Raw genomic sequence first — 21,057 nt, 5'->3', positions numbered from 1 at the left:
CTCATACCACATACCTATATCTTTTTTTCTAGTTGCCAGACATTAACTTGTGTGTAAGTGTATGGATCTCTCTGACATTGTACCACTAGGTTCCATATCACAAAGGGAAGACTGGGATTGAGTTTCGGGTTAATTGCCTAAAACATGTAGAAATTAGGGGCCAAAAAGTGCCAAACACAAGTATTTTTCTAGTTTTCAGACAATAACTTGTATTTAAGTGTATGTATCTCTCTCAAGTAGTACTACAAGGTTCCATACTACAAAGGAAAGACTGGGATTAAGTTTTGTGGTTATTGCTCCATGGGGTGTTTCAAAAAAGGGGGGGGGGGGGTCTTTTCGAATTTCGAACTTTTGAAAAGTAAGACCAAATCTTCAGTTCCACAGTATTGCGTAATAGAATTTTAATATCTTTGAACACATTTGTTTTGTGTCAAACCTATATTATGTAAAAAATTGATCACAATCCAAATTCATACAGTATCAAGCTTGAATATCGTGTTCAGTTCAAATTTGCCCCAACTGTTCAGGGTTTGACATCTGCGGTCGTATTAGGCTGCACTCAGCAAAACATTTTATTGTTGTTTGGTCTATTTCTCAGATACAAAATAATAGGGTCACTTTATTTGGTGTATTGAACTGATCGAAAGGTTTACATGTCCGACATGCAGGTTTCATCTGACCTTGACCTCAGTTTCATGGTTCGTTTGACAATGTTTAGTTTATATGGATAGGTCTTTTTCTCATATATTATAAGTTGGGCACTGCCAATAAGTGTATGGAACGTTTGTAAGATGTACATATCTGTCTGGCAGGGTTCATATGGCCTTGACCTCAATATCATGATTCATAAGTCAACAAGTTTCTTAACTTTGTCAGTTTATCAGATACTATAAGCAAAAGGTCAACTATATTTGGGTTATTGAATGATTGTAAGGTGCACGTGTATGTCTGGCAGGAATAATATGCCCTTGACTTCAATTTCATGGTTCATTGGTCAATGTTAACCTTTTTGGGTGAGATCTGAATCACGGGTATCACTAGCGATAGGAATAAAATTGAGAATGGAAATGGGGAATGCTATATTTGGAGTATGATATAAGTATAAGGTGTACATGTCTGTCTGGCATGCATGGTTCATCGGACCATGACCCCATTTTAAACAAACATTTATAATGTTAAGTTTATGTGATACTTAATGAGGAATTTCAAAATGAATAACTTGGCCCGCTGGTAATAACTGAGAATTATAAAGGTTCTTGTATTTCTCGGAAAATCGTGGTATCGCTCTTGATGAAGGCAGTACACTGAGCTGTAATTGGTCAAATACTTGTTGTTGGTCTTTACGAATAATTGCCTCATTGGAAATCCCGAACATAACTGTTTTATTCTTGAAACGTTTTTGATATACTGAGCATGTCTGCATCCCTTTAGCTAGCTGTTTAGTGTACCATTAAAGTTCAACTCTGGTCTTGGCATTTTCCCTGCAAGGTACACGATTATGTCCACCCCAAAAACACATATTCTATCTTGCAAGGAAAGACATTTTCAATACAACTATTAATTTTCCTTTGATGGACATGATTTAATCCTTAAATATCACAAAATAATTGAAAATATGAATCAGATTTAAAATTGACTGACTATATATGTGTAAGTTAAAACAGCTGCTTTAAAAGAATCGACAGTAATTGGCTCATCACAATGGTCCAGTCCCAGTCCCACTAGACCACGATTGCACCACGCTCACCACGTTCTAAAATAAATTCAGATCTAGGTGAGGTCGTGGTATGAGCGGCAAGAACATTTTTATTTTCGTTGTTTTCACGGTGATACTACGTCCTCATTACGTGTCTACAACGATCTTGCTACAATCATACCACGTTCTCACCACGCTTTTTCAACATGATGGTGAAGTTGAAATCATCCCTTCGTAAATTTTACGGACGCCATCACGAGTTGGTTGACCGTTAGGGTATAACCGTTTCACAAATGATATCGGATATGTTCCTTACGTCGTAACTGTTGCTTTTCAAATTTTTTGAATGATAGAAATTTATGTCCTGCACCATTACTACAGGGCAGAGTTGGTCCTAAATATACTTTTAGAAGTAAAGATTTAACCAAAAGATCATTATTAGATTATATTTGTGTTCCTGAATATTTGTCAAATGATATTTTTACCTTAGAGGTTAACTCAAATTGTCCGTATGAAGTTTCTGATCATTATCCAGTCTTTGTACAGATGAATATTGATCTGTTAAGTAGGACGTCAAACGCATACAACATAAATAAAAAGACATTGAAATGGTCAAAAGCAGATGATTTTGAACTCAAGATGTATCAAACTGAAATCGATAAACTTTTAAACTTTGAGACAAACTCTGATAATTTATCAAAAGGTGACATAGAGAGATTCTCCTCGCTTCTTATAAACGCTTTTAATATGGCGGCAAATTCTTGTTTTCCAGTTGGAACATTCCGACCGTACTTTAAAAAACCTTATTGGAAAAAGCAAAATCTTAATAACAGTCATTTCGAGCAAAGAAATGCAAGACGTAAATGGGTAAACAACAACAAAACAAAGGAACAAACTGATCTCAGCTATATCGAATATTAAAATAAAAAACGAGAATTTCGTAAGCGAAAACGAATCGCTGAAAAACTTTGGCAAGAGGAAAAATTCGAGGATATAAAACTTGCTGCTGAAATGGATATTGGCGAATTTTATCAACGAGTACGCCGTATGCGAAAACACGGTCCATCAACTACAAAGTTGTCATACAATGGTACTGAAGCTACAAACGATAGTAGTATATGTGAATTATGGGGTGAATATTTTTTTCGCGATCTATACTCTGAGCAACCAACTGAATGCTTTAATGAAACTTTTTCCCATGAAATTACGTCAAAAGTGCAAACATACTTTGAAAATAGTGATAAAGCATCTATTCCAGAACTTGAAAAAGAAATTACCTTAGAAGAAATTCGGGAACAAATAAGTACTTTAAAGTGTGGGAAAGCACCGGGTCCGGATCGTATTACTAACGAACATATACTATATGGCGGTGATCAAGTGATCAAATGATTGTGTAAACTTTTCAATATGATCTTGAAAACTGAATATCTACCTGTTTGTTTTAGACATGGAATTATTATTCCTCTGTATAAAGGGAGTAATGAAGATAAAACTAATCCCAACAGTTACAGAGCTGTGACATTAACATCAGTTTTAGGAAAACTTTTAGAAAAGATATTTTTGTCTCGTATTCAAAATCTGTTGGAAAATATAAACAATGTTGTACCTCATGGCTTACAATTTGGTTTCGTAAAGGAGCATGGATCAATTCCTGCTATCTATACATTAAAAGAGTAAATAAGGTACTATATCGAACGTTGCTCTTATGTGTTTTTAATATTCTTAGACAACGAAAAGGCCTTTGATCGTATTTGGCAAGACGGACTTTTGTTTAAATTATGGAATGCTGGAATCACCGGTAAAATGTGGAAAATAATACATATGTCATTTAAGACAGTAACTGTACATGTACAATATAACCGTTTAAATAGTCAGGTGTTTCAAATAAAAGAAGGTGTAGGACAAGGTCGAGTTATGTCAGCGTGGCTATTTGCTTTATTCATCAACGATTTAATCACTCAACTATTGGAAACAAACTGTGGGTTGATGATTGGACATATACATATACCTACAATTTTACTAGCGGACGACACCACTTTACTAAGTGGCACGAAATCTGGTTTACAACAAATGTTCTCTTCAAACCAGTAAAAACTACTATAAAACATAATGAGTCCAAGTATGAGTTTTGTCTTGGTGAAACACAGGAGGTCCCTATGAAGCAAAGTATTATTTATGCTGGAACTTTGATTGATAGTAATATGAAATCATACGATCGTACTGGTAAGGCGTGCAAAAAGATGAAAATGAATCTTCATTCTCTATACAGTATATAGGACTTAATCGGAGTGGCATGAACTCAATTACAAATACTACTATTTGGAAACGTATTGTGTTACCAACTGCACTTTACTCGTGTGAGCTTTGGAGAACGTTAACATTTGCTGAAACCAACTGATTCTTGTACAAGTACTGTAGGGCTATGGTCTATACAAGGACTCATCGATAAATTCAAATTATTGTTCCTCGGAAGGTTGCTCAGAGCTAAATCCAATACAACTCATAAACAATTATTTATTCTACGTCTCAGTCAACTTTTGCTTGATGAATGCGATAAACGTTCAATAACACTAGAACACACCCGCGAAATCGCGGGCATATACAGCTTGTAAACTGTTGTAGGATGCTGGGGAATTTCATATAAGGTATCAAAAGGCCTCTCCCTTTTTTCCAAAGTCCGTTATGTGTTTCCTTTCTGTTAAATTCAATTAATTTTCGTGTTTCTGGCCTTCCCCTTTGCTACAATGCATTTTTTGGTAAAAGTCAAATTAAAAAAAAATATTCCCGCATCCCGTAAAGATCAGTTCCGTAATCCCGAGCTTAATCACCCAATCCCGACGTCCCGAATAAGTCCTGCCTCCCGCTAATCTCTAACCTACTTTCATTTTGGCCAAATCACTACTTTCACTTTCAACAATAATTTTTTATACACCATTTATGGGAATTATGTTTTCTAGTCTGTTCGTCCGTTCGTTCGTTCGTCCGTCCTTCTGTCCGGCTTCAGGTTAAAGTTTTCACTTTCAACAATAAATTTTTATGTCCCATTTATGGGAATGATGTTTTCTAGTCTGTTCGTCCGTTCGTTCGTTCGTCCGTTCGTCTGTCCCGCTTCAGGTTAAAGTTTTTGTCGAGGTAGTTTTTTGATGAAGTTGAAGTCCAACCAACTCGAAACTTAGTAAATATGTTCCCTATGATATGATCTTTCTAATTTTTATTAGAGATTTTACGCCATTTCACGGTCCACTAAACGTAGCAGTGGCGGATCCAGGGGGAGGGGGGGGGGTTCCGGGGGTGCGCACCCCCCCTTTATTTTTGCCGATCAATGCATTTGTATCGGGACATATGTTTTGCACCCCTTTGCACCCCCCCTTTGCCCTGGGTTAGCACCCCCTTTCGAAAATTCCTGCATCCGCCCCTGCGTAGTAAATGATAGTGCCGATGTGGCATCCGTATACTATGGACACATTCTTGATCATTCTTGTTTCCACATGTTTTACTTATTTCAATATATATGCAACTGGTATGACCCCTTAGATAGTAAATATTTCAGAAAAAAGTAGACAGAATACAGAGAGTCTCTGTATATTATAGTAGTATAATCGTAGTTTACAGGTGGATCAACGCGAAAACATAATTGTCTCTGAGGAGGTATAATAGTTGTAATTCTTACGATCTAAAAACCATCATATGGAGAACGCTCGGATTGTCTTATTTATTTTTCATTTTTGTAATCTATCATTCGATTGGTTGTTCTTGTGCATGTTTAAAACCGGAAGTCTTATCTATGACTAAAAGTCAGTCTGATAACGGAAACAATATCCGGACACCTATTGGTGTCATACCACCAATTAAAAGTCCCTATCTGTTCAACCAAATTTTACAATTTTCACAGCTTTCTAAATATTTTACCTTAAGTTTAACTTCATAGAAACCAGGTATATCCTGAATTGTACATGTATCAGCTTTCTACATGCCAATTTTCAACAGGTGTTTAAAATCATATAAAAAAGAAAAGGTCTTCCGAATAGAGGTACCACTAAAAATAACCCCTGGTTTTCTGGAAATCTTAAATTAGTATACTATGGGGTGCATTAATCCTCAATTTTGAATGCAAACTCATAAACAAGTAAATTTTAGCTCAAAATGGTCTTAACATATTTCTCTTTCACCAAAAGTTTCATTTCTGCCAATTTGTTGGTTAGTTTAAGTAAACAATGACATCAAATGCACTATTTTTTGTCCGAGTGGGCCTACTTTCACATACGTTCTAAATTTAAGGGCGTAATTGGTGGTTTTGACACCTAAAGAGACAAAAAAGTTGATTAGAAATCTTTTATTTTGCTTTATTCCTAATCGTTAGTCAATTTGTAGTTAAAAACAGCCTATCTGAGCATTATGTGACTTATATTAAAAATTTCACAGCTCAATTTAAACTGACTGTAATGTATGACTTTGATAGAAAATACTTGAAAATTTCATTTTGGGCTACAGGAACATAAACTTTCAATATCAAGATCAGTTTTTGCTGATTTTTCCTTGTTTGTTCTACATCTTTAAAGACTTTCCACAATTTTTGCAATGAATTAAGTAAAAAATCCAAGGTATTGAAGTGTCAAGGAATATTGACCCCCCTTTTTTTCATCTGGTGTCAGTAAAGTACTACAAATTGATCAAAAGTGCAGTCATGGTCATTTAACTGTGTTTATTTACATCAGTTAATAAAATATAAGATATAAAAATTTCATTTGGAATAATAAATGGTACTTTTGTGAGTTTCTGCAGTGTTTACATTAGGCTATGCTATCTGCCAAGAACATAGTATGACGCAATGATATAAGGGGTAAAAATCAAATTATTTCATTAAATCTGCATGATAAAATTTGTTTGGGGGTAGTAAACAACCTATGTTTCAATGTTTCACACCACAGAATAATTTTCTGTGCATTTATAACATTATTTATGACATTTTTTATATAAAAGCATATTGTCAGGATGGGAAAAGCTAAAAATAGCACAAACTCAAGTTTTAGGCTCTAAATTTGCAATATGTGTCATTTTGCCCCCAAAAAGATTGAAATGTGGCTACTATTATCTCAAATGATCAGTTAACACAAAAAAAAAAACAATTGTTTTTTGATTTTGATGTTTCACCGCATTTTGCTTTAAGGTGTCATACCACCAATTAAAAGTCCCTATCTGTTCAACCAAATTTTACAATTTTCACAGCTTTCTAAATATTTTACCTTAAGTTTAACTTCATAGAAACCAGGTATATCCTGAATTGTACATGTATCAGCTTTCTACATGCCAATTTTCAACAGGTGTTTAAAATCATATAAAAAAGAAAAGGTCTTCCGAATAGAGGTACCACTAAAAATAACCCCTGGTTTTCTGGAAATCTTAAATTAGTATACTATGGGGTGCATTAATCCTCAATTTTGAATGCAAACTCATAAACAAGTAAATTTTAGCTCAAAATGGTCTTAACATATTTCTCTTTCACCAAAAGTTTCATTTCTGCCAATTTGTTGGTTAGTTTAAGTAAACAATGACATCAAATGCACTATTTTTTGTCCGAGTGGGCCTACTTTCACATACGTTCTAAATTTAAGGGCGTAATTGGTGGTTTTGACACCTAAAGAGACAAAAAAGTTGATTAGAAATCTTTTATTTTGCTTTATTCCTAATCCTTAGTCAATTTGTAGTTAAAAACAGCCTATCTGAGCATTATGTGACTTATATTAAAAATTTCACAGCTCAATTTAAACTGACTGTAATGTATGACTTTGATAGAAAATACTTGAAAATTTCATTTTGGGCTACAGGAACATAAACTTTCAATATCAAGATCAGTTTTTGCTGATTTTTCCTTGTTTGTTCTACATCTTTAAAGACTTTCCACAATTTTTGCAATGAATTAAGTAAAAAATCCAAGGTATTGAAGTGTCAAGGAATATTGACCCCCCTTTTTTTCATCTGGTGTCAGTAAAGTACTACAAATTGATCAAAAGTGCAGTCATGGTCATTTAACTGTGTTTATTTACATCAGTTAATAAAATATAAGATATAAAAATTTCATTTGGAATAATAAATGGTACTTTTGTGAGTTTCTGCAGTGTTTACATTAGGCTATGCTATCTGCCAAGTACATAGTATGACGCAATGATATAAGGGGTAAAAATCAAATAATTTCATTAAATCCGCATGATAAAATTTGTTTGGGGGTAGTAAACAACCTATGTTTCAATGTTTCACACCACAGAATAATTTTCTGTGCATTTATAACATTATTTATGACATTTTTTATATAAAAGCATATTGTCAGGATGGGAAAAGCTAAAAATAGCACAAACTCAAGTTTTAGGCTCTAAATTTGCAATATGTGTCATTTTGCCCCCAAAAAGATTGAAATGTGGCTACTATTATCTCAAATGATCAGTTAACACAAAAAAAAAAACAATTGTTTTTTGATTTTGATGTTTCACCGCATTTTGCTTTAAGGTGTCATACCACCAATTAAAAGTCCCTATCTGTTCAACCAAATTTTACAATTTTCACAGCTTTCTAAATATTTTACCTTAAGTTTAACTTCATAGAAACCAGGTATATCCTGAATTGTACATGTATCAGCTTTCTACATGCCAATTTTCAACAGGTGTTTAAAATCATATAAAAAAGAAAAGGTCTTCCGAATAGAGGTACCACTAAAAATAACCCCTGGTTTTCTGGAAATCTTAAATTAGTATACTATGGGGTGCATTAATCCTCAATTTTGAATGCAAACTCATAAACAAGTAAATTTTAGCTCAAAATGGTCTTAACATATTTCTCTTTCACCAAAAGTTTCATTTCTGCCAATTTGTTGGTTAGTTTAAGTAAACAATGACATCAAATGCACTATTTTTTGTCCGAGTGGGCCTACTTTCACATACGTTCTAAATTTAAGGGCGTAATTGGTGGTTTTGACACCTAAAGAGACAAAAAAGTTGATTAGAAATCTTTTATTTTGCTTTATTCCTAATCCTTAGTCAATTTGTAGTTAAAAACAGTCTATCTGAGCATTATGTGACTTATATTAAAAATTTCACAGCTCAATTTAAACTGACTGTAATGTATGACTTTGAAAGAAAATACTTGAAAATTTCATTTTGGGCTACAGGAACATAAACTTTCAATATCAAGATCAGTTTTTGCTGATTTTTCCTTGTTTGTTCTACATCTTTAAAGACTTTCCACAATTTTTGCAATGAATTAAGTAAAAAATCCAAGGTATTGAAGTGTCAAGGAATATTGACCCCCCTTTTTTTCATCTGGTGTCAGTAAAGTACTACAAATTGATCAAAAGTGCAGTCATGGTCATTTAACTGTGTTTATTTACATCAGTTAATAAAATATAAGATATAAAAATTTCATTTGGAATAATAAATGGTACTTTTGTGAGTTTCTGCAGTGTTTACATTAGGCTATGCTATCTGCCAAGTACATAGTATGACGCAATGATATAAGGGGTAAAAATCAAATAATTTCATTAAATCTGCATGATAAAATTTGTTTGGGGGTAGTAAACAACCTATGTTTCAATGTTTCACACCACAGAATAATTTTCTGTGCATTTATAACATTATTTATGACATTTTTTATATAAAAGCATATTGTCAGGATGGGAAAAGCTAAAAATAGCACAAACTCAAGTTTTAGGCTCTAAATTTGCAATATGTGTCATTTTGCCCCCAAAAAGATTGAAATGTGGCTACTATTATCTCAAATGATCAGTTAACACAAAAAAAAAAAACAATTGTTTTTTGATTTTGATGTTTCACCGCATTTTGCTTTAAGGTGTCATACCACCAATTAAAAGTCCCTATCTGTTCAACCAAATTTTACAATTTTCACAGCTTTCTAAATATTTTACCTTAAGTTTAACTTCATAGAAACCAGGTATATCCTGAATTGTACATGTATCAGCTTTCTACATGCTAATTTTCAACAGGTGTTTAAAATCATATAAAAAAGAAAAGGTCTTCCGAATAGAGGTACCACTAAAAATAACCCCTGGTTTTCTGGAAATCTTAAATTAGTATACTATGGGGTGCATTAATCCTCAATTTTGAATGCAAACTCATAAACAAGTAAATTTTAGCTCAAAATGGTCTTAACATATTTCTCTTTCACCAAAAGTTTCATTTCTGCCAATTTGTTGGTTAGTTTAAGTAAACAATGACATCAAATGCACTATTTTTTGTCCGAGTGGGCCTACTTTCACATACGTTCTAAATTTAAGGGCGTAATTGGTGGTTTTGACACCTAAAGAGACAAAAAAGTTGATTAGAAATCTTTTATTTTGCTTTATTCCTAATCCTTAGTCAATTTGTAGTTAAAAACAGTCTATCTGAGCATTATGTGACTTATATTAAAAATTTCACAGCTCAATTTAAACTGACTGTAATGTATGACTTTGAAAGAAAATACTTGAAAATTTCATTTTGGGCTACAGGAACATAAACTTTCAATATCAAGATCAGTTTTTGCTGATTTTTCCTTGTTTGTTCTACATCTTTAAAGACTTTCCACAATTTTTGCAATGAATTAAGTAAAAAATCCAAGGTATTGAAGTGTCAAGGAATATTGACCCCCCTTTTTTTCATCTGGTGTCAGTAAAGTACTACAAATTGATCAAAAGTGCAGTCATGGTCATTTAACTGTGTTTATTTACATCAGTTAATAAAATATAAGATATAAAAATTTCATTTGGAATAATAAATGGTACTTTTGTGAGTTTCTGCAGTGTTTACATTAGGCTATGCTATCTGCCAAGTACATAGTATGACGCAATGATATAAGGGGTAAAAATCAAATAATTTCATTAAATCCGCATGATAAAATTTGTTTGGGGGTAGTAAACAACCTATGTTTCAATGTTTCACACCACAGAATAATTTTCTGTGCATTTATAACATTATTTATGACATTTTTTATATAAAAGCATATTGTCAGGATGGGAAAAGCTAAAAATAGCACAAACTCAAGTTTTAGGCTCTAAATTTGCAATATGTGTCATTTTGCCCCCAAAAAGATTGAAATGTGGCTACTATTATCTCAAATGATCAGTTAACACAAAAAAAAAAACAATTGTTTTTTGATTTTGATGTTTCACCGCATTTTGCTTTAAGGTGTCATACCACCAATTAAAAGTCCCTATCTGTTCAACCAAATTTTACAATTTTCACAGCTTTCTAAATATTTTACCTTAAGTTTAACTTCATAGAAACCAGGTATATCCTGAATTGTACATGTATCAGCTTTCTACATGCCAATTTTCAACAGGTGTTTAAAATCATATAAAAAAGAAAAGGTCTTCCGAATAGAGGTACCACTAAAAATAACCCCTGGTTTTCTGGAAATCTTAAATTAGTATACTATGGGGTGCATTAATCCTCAATTTTGAATGCAAACTCATAAACAAGTAAATTTTAGCTCAAAATGGTCTTAACATATTTCTCTTTCACCAAAAGTTTCATTTCTGCCAATTTGTTGGTTAGTTTAAGTAAACAATGACATCAAATGCACTATTTTTTGTCCGAGTGGGCCTACTTTCACATACGTTCTAAATTTAAGGGCGTAATTGGTGGTTTTGACACCTAAAGAGACAAAAAAGTTGATTAGAAATCTTTTATTTTGCTTTATTCCTAATCCTTAGTCAATTTGTAGTTAAAAACAGTCTATCTGAGCATTATGTGACTTATATTAAAAATTTCACAGCTCAATTTAAACTGACTGTAATGTATGACTTTGAAAGAAAATACTTGAAAATTTCATTTTGGGCTACAGGAACATAAACTTTCAATATCAAGATCAGTTTTTGCTGATTTTTCCTTGTTTGTTCTACATCTTTAAAGACTTTCCACAATTTTTGCAATGAATTAAGTAAAAAATCCAAGGTATTGAAGTGTCAAGGAATATTGACCCCCCTTTTTTTCATCTGGTGTCAGTAAAGTACTACAAATTGATCAAAAGTGCAGTCATGGTCATTTAACTGTGTTTATTTACATCAGTTAATAAAATATAAGATATAAAAATTTCATTTGGAATAATAAATGGTACTTTTGTGAGTTTCTGCAGTGTTTACATTAGGCTATGCTATCTGCCAAGTACATAGTATGACGCAATGATATAAGGGGTAAAAATCAAATAATTTCATTAAATCCGCATGATAAAATTTGTTTGGGGGTAGTAAACAACCTATGTTTCAATGTTTCACACCACAGAATAATTTTCTGTGCATTTATAACATTATTTATGACATTTTTTATATAAAAGCATATTGTCAGGATGGGAAAAGCTAAAAATAGCACAAACTCAAGTTTTAGGCTCTAAATTTGCAATATGTGTCATTTTGCCCCCAAAAAGATTGAAATGTGGCTACTATTATCTCAAATGATCAGTTAACACAAAAAAAAAAACAATTGTTTTTTGATTTTGATGTTTCACCGCATTTTGCTTTAAGGTGTCATACCACCAATTAAAAGTCCCTATCTGTTCAACCAAATTTTACAATTTTCACAGCTTTCTAAATATTTTACCTTAAGTTTAACTTCATAGAAACCAGGTATATCCTGAATTGTACATGTATCAGCTTTCTACATGCCAATTTTCAACAGGTGTTTAAAATCATATAAAAAAGAAAAGGTCTTCCGAATAGAGGTACCACTAAAAATAACCCCTGGTTTTCTGGAAATCTTAAATTAGTATACTATGGGGTGCATTAATCCTCAATTTTGAATGCAAACTCATAAACAAGTAAATTTTAGCTCAAAATGGTCTTAACATATTTCTCTTTCACCAAAAGTTTCATTTCTGCCAATTTGTTGGTTAGTTTAAGTAAACAATGACATCAAATGCACTATTTTTTGTCCGAGTGGGCCTACTTTCACATACGTTCTAAATTTAAGGGCGTAATTGGTGGTTTTGACACCTAAAGAGACAAAAAAGTTGATTAGAAATCTTTTATTTTGCTTTATTCCTAATCCTTAGTCAATTTGTAGTTAAAAACAGTCTATCTGAGCATTATGTGACTTATATTAAAAATTTCACAGCTCAATTTAAACTGACTGTAATGTATGACTTTGAAAGAAAATACTTGAAAATTTCATTTTGGGCTACAGGAACATAAACTTTCAATATCAAGATCAGTTTTTGCTGATTTTTCCTTGTTTGTTCTACATCTTTAAAGACTTTCCACAATTTTTGCAATGAATTAAGTAAAAAATCCAAGGTATTGAAGTGTCAAGGAATATTGACCCCCCTTTTTTTCATCTGGTGTCAGTAAAGTACTACAAATTGATCAAAAGTGCAGTCATGGTCATTTAACTGTGTTTATTTACATCAGTTAATAAAATATAAGATATAAAAATTTCATTTGGAATAATAAATGGTACTTTTGTGAGTTTCTGCAGTGTTTACATTAGGCTATGCTATCTGCCAAGTACATAGTATGACGCAATGATATAAGGGGTAAAAATCAAATAATTTCATTAAATCTGCATGATAAAATTTGTTTGGGGGTAGTAAACAACCTATGTTTCAATGTTTCACACCACAGAATAATTTTCTGTGCATTTATAACATTATTTATGACATTTTTTATATAAAAGCATATTGTCAGGATGGGAAAAGCTAAAAATAGCACAAACTCAAGTTTTAGGCTCTAAATTTGCAATATGTGTCATTTTGCCCCCAAAAAGATTGAAATGTGGCTACTATTATCTCAAATGATCAGTTAACACAAAAAAAAAAAACAATTGTTTTTTGATTTTGATGTTTCACCGCATTTTGCTTTAAGGTGTCATACCACCAATTAAAAGTCCCTATCTGTTCAACCAAATTTTACAATTTTCACAGCTTTCTAAATATTTTACCTTAAGTTTAACTTCATAGAAACCAGGTATATCCTGAATTGTACATGTATCAGCTTTCTACATGCCAATTTTCAACAGGTGTTTAAAATCATATAAAAAAGAAAAGGTCTTCCGAATAGAGGTACCACTAAAAATAACCCCTGGTTTTCTGGAAATCTTAAATTAGTATACTATGGGGTGCATTAATCCTCAATTTTGAATGCAAACTCATAAACAAGTAAATTTTAGCTCAAAATGGTCTTAACATATTTCTCTTTCACCAAAAGTTTCATTTCTGCCAATTTGTTGGTTAGTTTAAGTAAACAATGACATCAAATGCACTATTTTTTGTCCGAGTGGGCCTACTTTCACATACGTTCTAAATTTAAGGGCGTAATTGGTGGTTTTGACACCTAAAGAGACAAAAAAGTTGATTAGAAATCTTTTATTTTGCTTTATTCCTAATCCTTAGTCAATTTGTAGTTAAAAACAGTCTATCTGAGCATTATGTGACTTATATTAAAAATTTCACAGCTCAATTTAAACTGACTGTAATGTATGACTTTGAAAGAAAATACTTGAAAATTTCATTTTGGGCTACAGGAACATAAACTTTCAATATCAAGATCAGTTTTTGCTGATTTTTCCTTGTTTGTTCTACATCTTTAAAGACTTTCCACAATTTTTGCAATGAATTAAGTAAAAAATCCAAGGTATTGAAGTGTCAAGGAATATTGACCCCCCTTTTTTTCATCTGGTGTCAGTAAAGTACTACAAATTGATCAAAAGTGCAGTCATGGTCATTTAACTGTGTTTATTTACATCAGTTAATAAAATATAAGATATAAAAATTTCATTTGGAATAATAAATGGTACTTTTGTGAGTTTCTGCAGTGTTTACATTAGGCTATGCTATCTGCCAAGTACATAGTATGACGCAATGATATAAGGGGTAAAAATCAAATAATTTCATTAAATCTGCATGATAAAATTTGTTTGGGGGTAGTAAACAACCTATGTTTCAATGTTTCACACCACAGAATAATTTTCTGTGCATTTATAACATTATTTATGACATTTTTTTATATAAAAGCATATTGTCAGGATGGGAAAAGCTAAAAATAGCACAAACTCAAGTTTTAGGCTCTAAATTTGCAATATGTGTCATTTTGCCCCCAAAAAGATTGAAATGTGGCTACTATTATCTCAAATGATCAGTTAACACAAAAAAAAAAAAACAATTGTTTTTTGATTTTGATGTTTCACCGCATTTTGCTTTAAGGTGTCATACCACCAATTAAAAGTCCCTATCTGTTCAACCAAATTTTACAATTTTCACAGCTTTCTAAATATTTTACCTTAAGTTTAACTTCATAGAAACCAGGTATATCCTGAATTGTACATGTATCAGCTTTCTACATGCCAATTTTCAACAGGTGTTTAAAATCATATAAAAAAGAAAAGGTCTTCCGAATAGAGGTACCACTAAAAATAACCCCTGGTTTTCTGGAAATCTTAAATTAGTATACTATGGGGTGCATTAATCCTCAATTTTGAATGCAAACTCATAAACAAGTAAATTTTAGCTCAAAATGGTCTTAACATATTTCTCTTTCACCAAAAGTTTCATTTCTGCCAATTTGTTGGTTAGTTTAAGTAAACAATGACATCAAATGCACTATTTTTTGTCCGAGTGGGCCTACTTTCACATACGTTCTAAATTTAAGGGCGTAATTGGTGGTTTTGACACCTAAAGAGACAAAAAAGTTGATTAGAAATCTTTTATTTTGCTTTATTCCTAATCCTTAGTCAATTTGTAGTTAAAAACAGTCTATCTGAGCATTATGTGACTTATATTAAAAATTTCACAGCTCAATTTAAACTGACTGTAATGTATGACTTTGAAAGAAAATACTTGAAAATTTCATTTTGGGCTACAGGAACATAAACTTTCAATATCAAGATCAGTTTTTGCTGATTTTTCCTTGTTTGTTCTACATCTTTAAAGACTTTCCACAATTTTTGCAATGAATTAAGTAAAAAATCCAAGGTATTGAAGTGTCAAGGAATATTGACCCCCCTTTTTTTCATCTGGTGTCAGTAAAGTACTACAAATTGATCAAAAGTGCAGTCATGGTCATTTAACTGTGTTTATTTACATCAGTTAATAAAATATAAGATATAAAAATTTCATTTGGAATAATAAATGGTACTTTTGTGAGTTTCTGCAGTGTTTACATTAGGCTATGCTATCTGCCAAGTACATAGTATGACGCAATGATATAAGGGGTAAAAATCAAATAATTTCATTAAATCTGCATGATAAAATTTGTTTGGGGGTAGTAAACAACCTATGTTTCAATGTTTCACACCACAGAATAATTTTCTGTGCATTTATAACATTATTTATGACATTTTTTATATAAAAGCATATTGTCAGGATGGGAAAAGCTAAAAATAGCACAAACTCAAGTTTTAGGCTCTAAATTTGCAATATGTGTCATTTTGCCCCCAAAAAGATTGAAATGTGGCTACTATTATCTCAAATGATCAGTTAACACAAAAAAAAAAAACAATTGTTTTTTGATTTTGATGTTTCACCGCATTTTGCTTTAAGGTGTCATACCACCAATTAAAAGTCCCTATCTGTTCAACCAAATTTTACAATTTTCACAGCTTTCTAAATATTTTACCTTAAGTTTAACTTCATAGAAACCAGGTATATCCTGAATTGTACATGTATCAGCTTTCTACATGCCAATTTTCAACAGGTGTTTAAAATCATATAAAAAAGAAAAGGTCTTCCGAATAGAGGTACCACTAAAAATAACCCCTGGTTTTCTGGAAATCTTAAATTAGTATACTATGGGGTGCATTAATCCTCAATTTTGAATGCAAACTCATAAACAAGTAAATTTTAGCTCAAAATGGTCTTAACATATTTCTCTTTCACCAAAAGTTTCATTTCTGCCAATTTGTTGGTTAGTTTAAGTAAACAATGACATCAAATGCACTATTTTTTGTCCGAGTGGGCCTACTTTCACATACGTTCTAAATTTAAGGGCGTAATTGGTGGTTTTGACACCTAAAGAGACAAAAAAGTTGATTAGAAATCTTTTATTTTGCTTTATTCCTAATCCTTAGTCAATTTGTAGTTAAAAACAGTCTATCTGAGCATTATGTGACTTATATTAAAAATTTCACAGCTCAATTTAAACTGACTGTAATGTATGACTTTGAAAGAAAATACTTGAAAATTTCATTTTGGGCTACAGGAACATAAACTTTCAATATCAAGATCAGTTTTTGCTGATTTTTCCTTGTTTGTTCTACATCTTTAAAGACTTTCCACAATTTTTGCAATGAATTAAGTAAAAAATCCAAGGTATTGAAGTGTCAAGGAATATTGACCCCCCTTTTTTTCATCTGGTGTCAGTAAAGTACTACAAATTGATCAAAAGTGCAGTCATGGTCATTTAACTGTGTTTATTTACATCAGTTAATAAAATATAAGATATAAAAATTTCATTTGGAATAATAAATGGTACTTTTGTGAGTTTCTGCAGTGTTTACATTAGGCTATGCTATCTGCCAAGTACATAGTATGACGCAATGATATAAGGGGTAAAAATCAAATAATTTCATTAAATCTGCATGATAAAATTTGTTTGGGGGTAGTAAACAACCTATGTTTCAATGTTTCACACCACAGAATAATTTTCTGTGCATTTATAACATTATTTATGACATTTTTTATATAAAAGCATATTGTCAGGATGGGAAAAGCTAAAAATAGCACAAACTCAAGTTTTAGGCTCTAAATTTGCAATATGTGTCATTTTGCCCCCAAAAAGATTGAAATGTGGCTACTATTATCTCAAATGATCAGTTAACACAAAAAAAAAAAACAATTGTTTTTTGATTTTGATGTTTCACCGCATTTTGCTTTAAGGTGTCATACCACCAATTAAAAGTCCCTATCTGTTCAACCAAATTTTACAATTTTCACAGCTTTCTAAATATTTTACCTTAAGTTTAACTTCATAGAAACCAGGTATATCCTGAATTGTACATGTATCAGCTTTCTACATGCCAATTTTCAACAGGTGTTTAAAATCATATAAAAAAGAAAAGGTCTTCCGAATAGAGGTACCACTAAAAATAACCCCTGGTTTTCTGGAAATCTTAAATTAGTATACTATGGGGTGCATTAATCCTCAATTTTGAATGCAAACTCATAAACAAGTAAATTTTAGCTCAAAATGGTCTTAACATATTTCTCTTTCACCAAAAGTTTCATTTCTGCCAATTTGTTGGTTAGTTTAAGTAAACAATGACATCAAATGCACTATTTTTTGTCCGAGTGGGCCTACTTTCACATACGTTCTAAATTTAAGGGCGTAATTGGTGGTTTTGACACCTAAAGAGACAAAAAAGTTGATTAGAAATCTTTTATTTTGCTTTATTCCTAATCCTTAGTCAATTTGTAGTTAAAAACAGTCTATCTGAGCATTATGTGACTTATATTAAAAATTTCACAGCTCAATTTAAACTGACTGTAATGTATGACTTTGAAAGAAAATACTTGAAAATTTCATTTTGGGCTACAGGAACATAAACTTTCAATATCAAGATCAGTTTTTGCTGATTTTTCCTTGTTTGTTCTACATCTTTAAAGACTTTCCACAATTTTTGCAATGAATTAAGTAAAAAATCCAAGGTATTGAAGTGTCAAGGAATATTGACCCCCCTTTTTTTCATCTGGTGTCAGTAAAGTACTACAAATTGATCAAAAGTGCAGTCATGGTCATTTAACTGTGTTTATTTACATCAGTTAATAAAATATAAGATATAAAAATTTCATTTGGAATAATAAATGGTACTTTTGTGAGTTTCTGCAGTGTTTACATTAGGCTATGCTATCTGCCAAGTACATAGTATGACGCAATGATATAAGGGGTAAAAATCAAATAATTTCATTAAATCTGCATGATAAAATTTGTTTGGGGGTAGTAAACAACCTATGTTTCAATGTTTCACACCACAGAATAATTTTCTGTGCATTTATAACATTATTTATGACATTTTTTATATAAAAGCATATTGTCAGCATGGGAAAAGCTAAAAATAGCACAAACTCAAGTTTTAGGCTCTAAATTTGCAATATGTGTCATTTTGCCCCCAAAAAGATTGAAATGTGGCTACTATTATCTCAAATGATCAGTTAACACAAAAAAAAAAAACAATTGTTTTTTGATTTTGATGTTTCACCGCATTTTGCTTTAAGGTGTCATACCACCAATTAAAAGTCCCTATCTGTTCAACCAAATTTTACAATTTTCACAGCTTTCTAAATATTTTACCTTAAGTTTAACTTCATAGAAACCAGGTATATCCTGAATTGTACATGTATCAGCTTTCTACATGCCAATTTTCAACAGGTGTTTAAAATCATATAAAAAAGAAAAGGTCTTCCGAATAGAGGTACCACTAAAAATAACCCCTGGTTTTCTGGAAATCTTAAATTAGTATACTATGGGGTGCATTAATCCTTAATTTTGAATGCAAACTCATAAACAAGTAAATTTTAGCTCAAAATGGTCTTAACATATTTCTCTTTCACCAAAAGTTTCATTTCTGCCAATTTGTTGGTTAGTTTAAGTAAACAATGACATCAAATGCACTATTTTTTGTCCGAGTGGGCCTACTTTCACATACGTTCTAAATTTAAGGGCGTAATTGGTGGTTTTGACACCTAAAGAGACAAAAAAGTTGATTAGAAATCTTTTATTTTGCTTTATTCCTAATCCTTAGTCAATTTGTAGTTAAAAACAGTCTATCTGAGCATTATGTGACTTATATTAAAAATTTCACAGCTCAATTTAAACTGACTGTAATGTATGACTTTGAAAGAAAATACTTGAAAATTTCATTTTGGGCTACAGGAACATAAACTTTCAATATCAAGATTAGTTTTTGCTGATTTTTCCTTGTTTGTTCTACATCTTTAAAGACTTTCCACAATTTTTGCAATGAATTAAGTAAAAAATCCAAGGTATTGAAGTGTCAAGGAATATTGACCCCCCTTTTTTTCATCTGGTGTCAGTAAAGTACTACAAATTGATCAAAAGTGCAGTCATGGTCATTTAACTGTGTTTATTTACATCAGTTAATAAAATATAAGATATAAAAAATTCATTTGGAATAATAAATGGTACTTTTGTGAGTTTCTGCAGTGTTTACATTAGGCTATGCTATCTGCCAAGTACATAGTATGACGCAATGATATAAGGGGTAAAAATCAAATAATTTCATTAAATCTGCATGATAAAATTTGTTTGGGGGTAGTAAACAACCTATGTTTCAATGTTTCACACCACAGAATAATTTTCTGTGCATTTATAACATTATTTATGACATTTTTTATATAAAAGCATATTGTCAGGATGGGAAAAGCTAAAAATAGCACAAACTCAAGTTTTAGGCTCTAAATTTGCAATATGTGTCATTTTGCCCCCAAAAAGATTGAAATGTGGCTACTATTATCTCAAATGATCAGTTAACACAAAAAAAAAAAAACAATTGTTTTTTGATTTTGATGTTTCACCGCATTTTGCTTTAAGGTGTCATACCACCAATTAAAAGTCCCTATCTGTTCAACCAAATTTTACAATTTTCACAGCTTTCTAAATATTTTACCTTAAGTTTAACTTCATAGAAACCAGGTATATCCTGAATTGTACATGTATCAGCTTTCTACATGCCAATTTTCAACAGGTGTTTAAAATCATATAAAAAAGAAAAGGTCTTCCGAATAGAGGTACCACTAAAAATAACCCCTGGTTTTCTGGAAATCTTAAATTAGTATACTATGGGGTGCATTAATCCTCAATTTTGAATGCAAACTCATAAACAAGTAAATTTTAGCTCAAAATGGTCTTAACATATTTCTCTTTCACCAAAAGTTTCATTTCTGCCAATTTGTTGGTTAGTTTAAGTAAACAATGACATCAAATGCACTATTTTTTGTCCGAGTGGGCCTACTTTCACATACGTTCTAAATTTAAGGGCGTAATTGGTGGTTTTGACACCTAAAGAGACAAAAAAGTTGATTAGAAATCTTTTATTTTGCTTTATTCCTAATCCTTAGTCAATTTGTAGTTAAAAACAGTCTATCTGAGCATTATGTGACTTATATTAAAAATTTCACAGCTCAATTTAAACTGACTGTAATGTATGACTTTGAAAGAAAATACTTGAAAATTTCATTTTGGGCTACAGGAACATAAACTTTCAATATCAAGATCAGTTTTTGCTGATTTTTCCTTGTTTGTTCTACATCTTTAAAGACTTTCCACAATTTTTGCAATGAATTAAGTAAAAAATCCAAGGTATTGAAGTGTCAAGGAATATTGACCCCCCTTTTTTTCATCTGGTGTCAGTAAAGTACTACAAATTGATCAAAAG

The sequence above is a fragment of the Mytilus galloprovincialis genome, chromosome 11 (assembly GCF_965363235.1).
Source record: "Mytilus galloprovincialis chromosome 11, xbMytGall1.hap1.1, whole genome shotgun sequence".
In the NCBI taxonomy this organism is placed as follows: domain Eukaryota; kingdom Metazoa; phylum Mollusca; class Bivalvia; order Mytilida; family Mytilidae; genus Mytilus; species Mytilus galloprovincialis.
Note: the sequence above shows the minus strand (reverse complement) of the source record.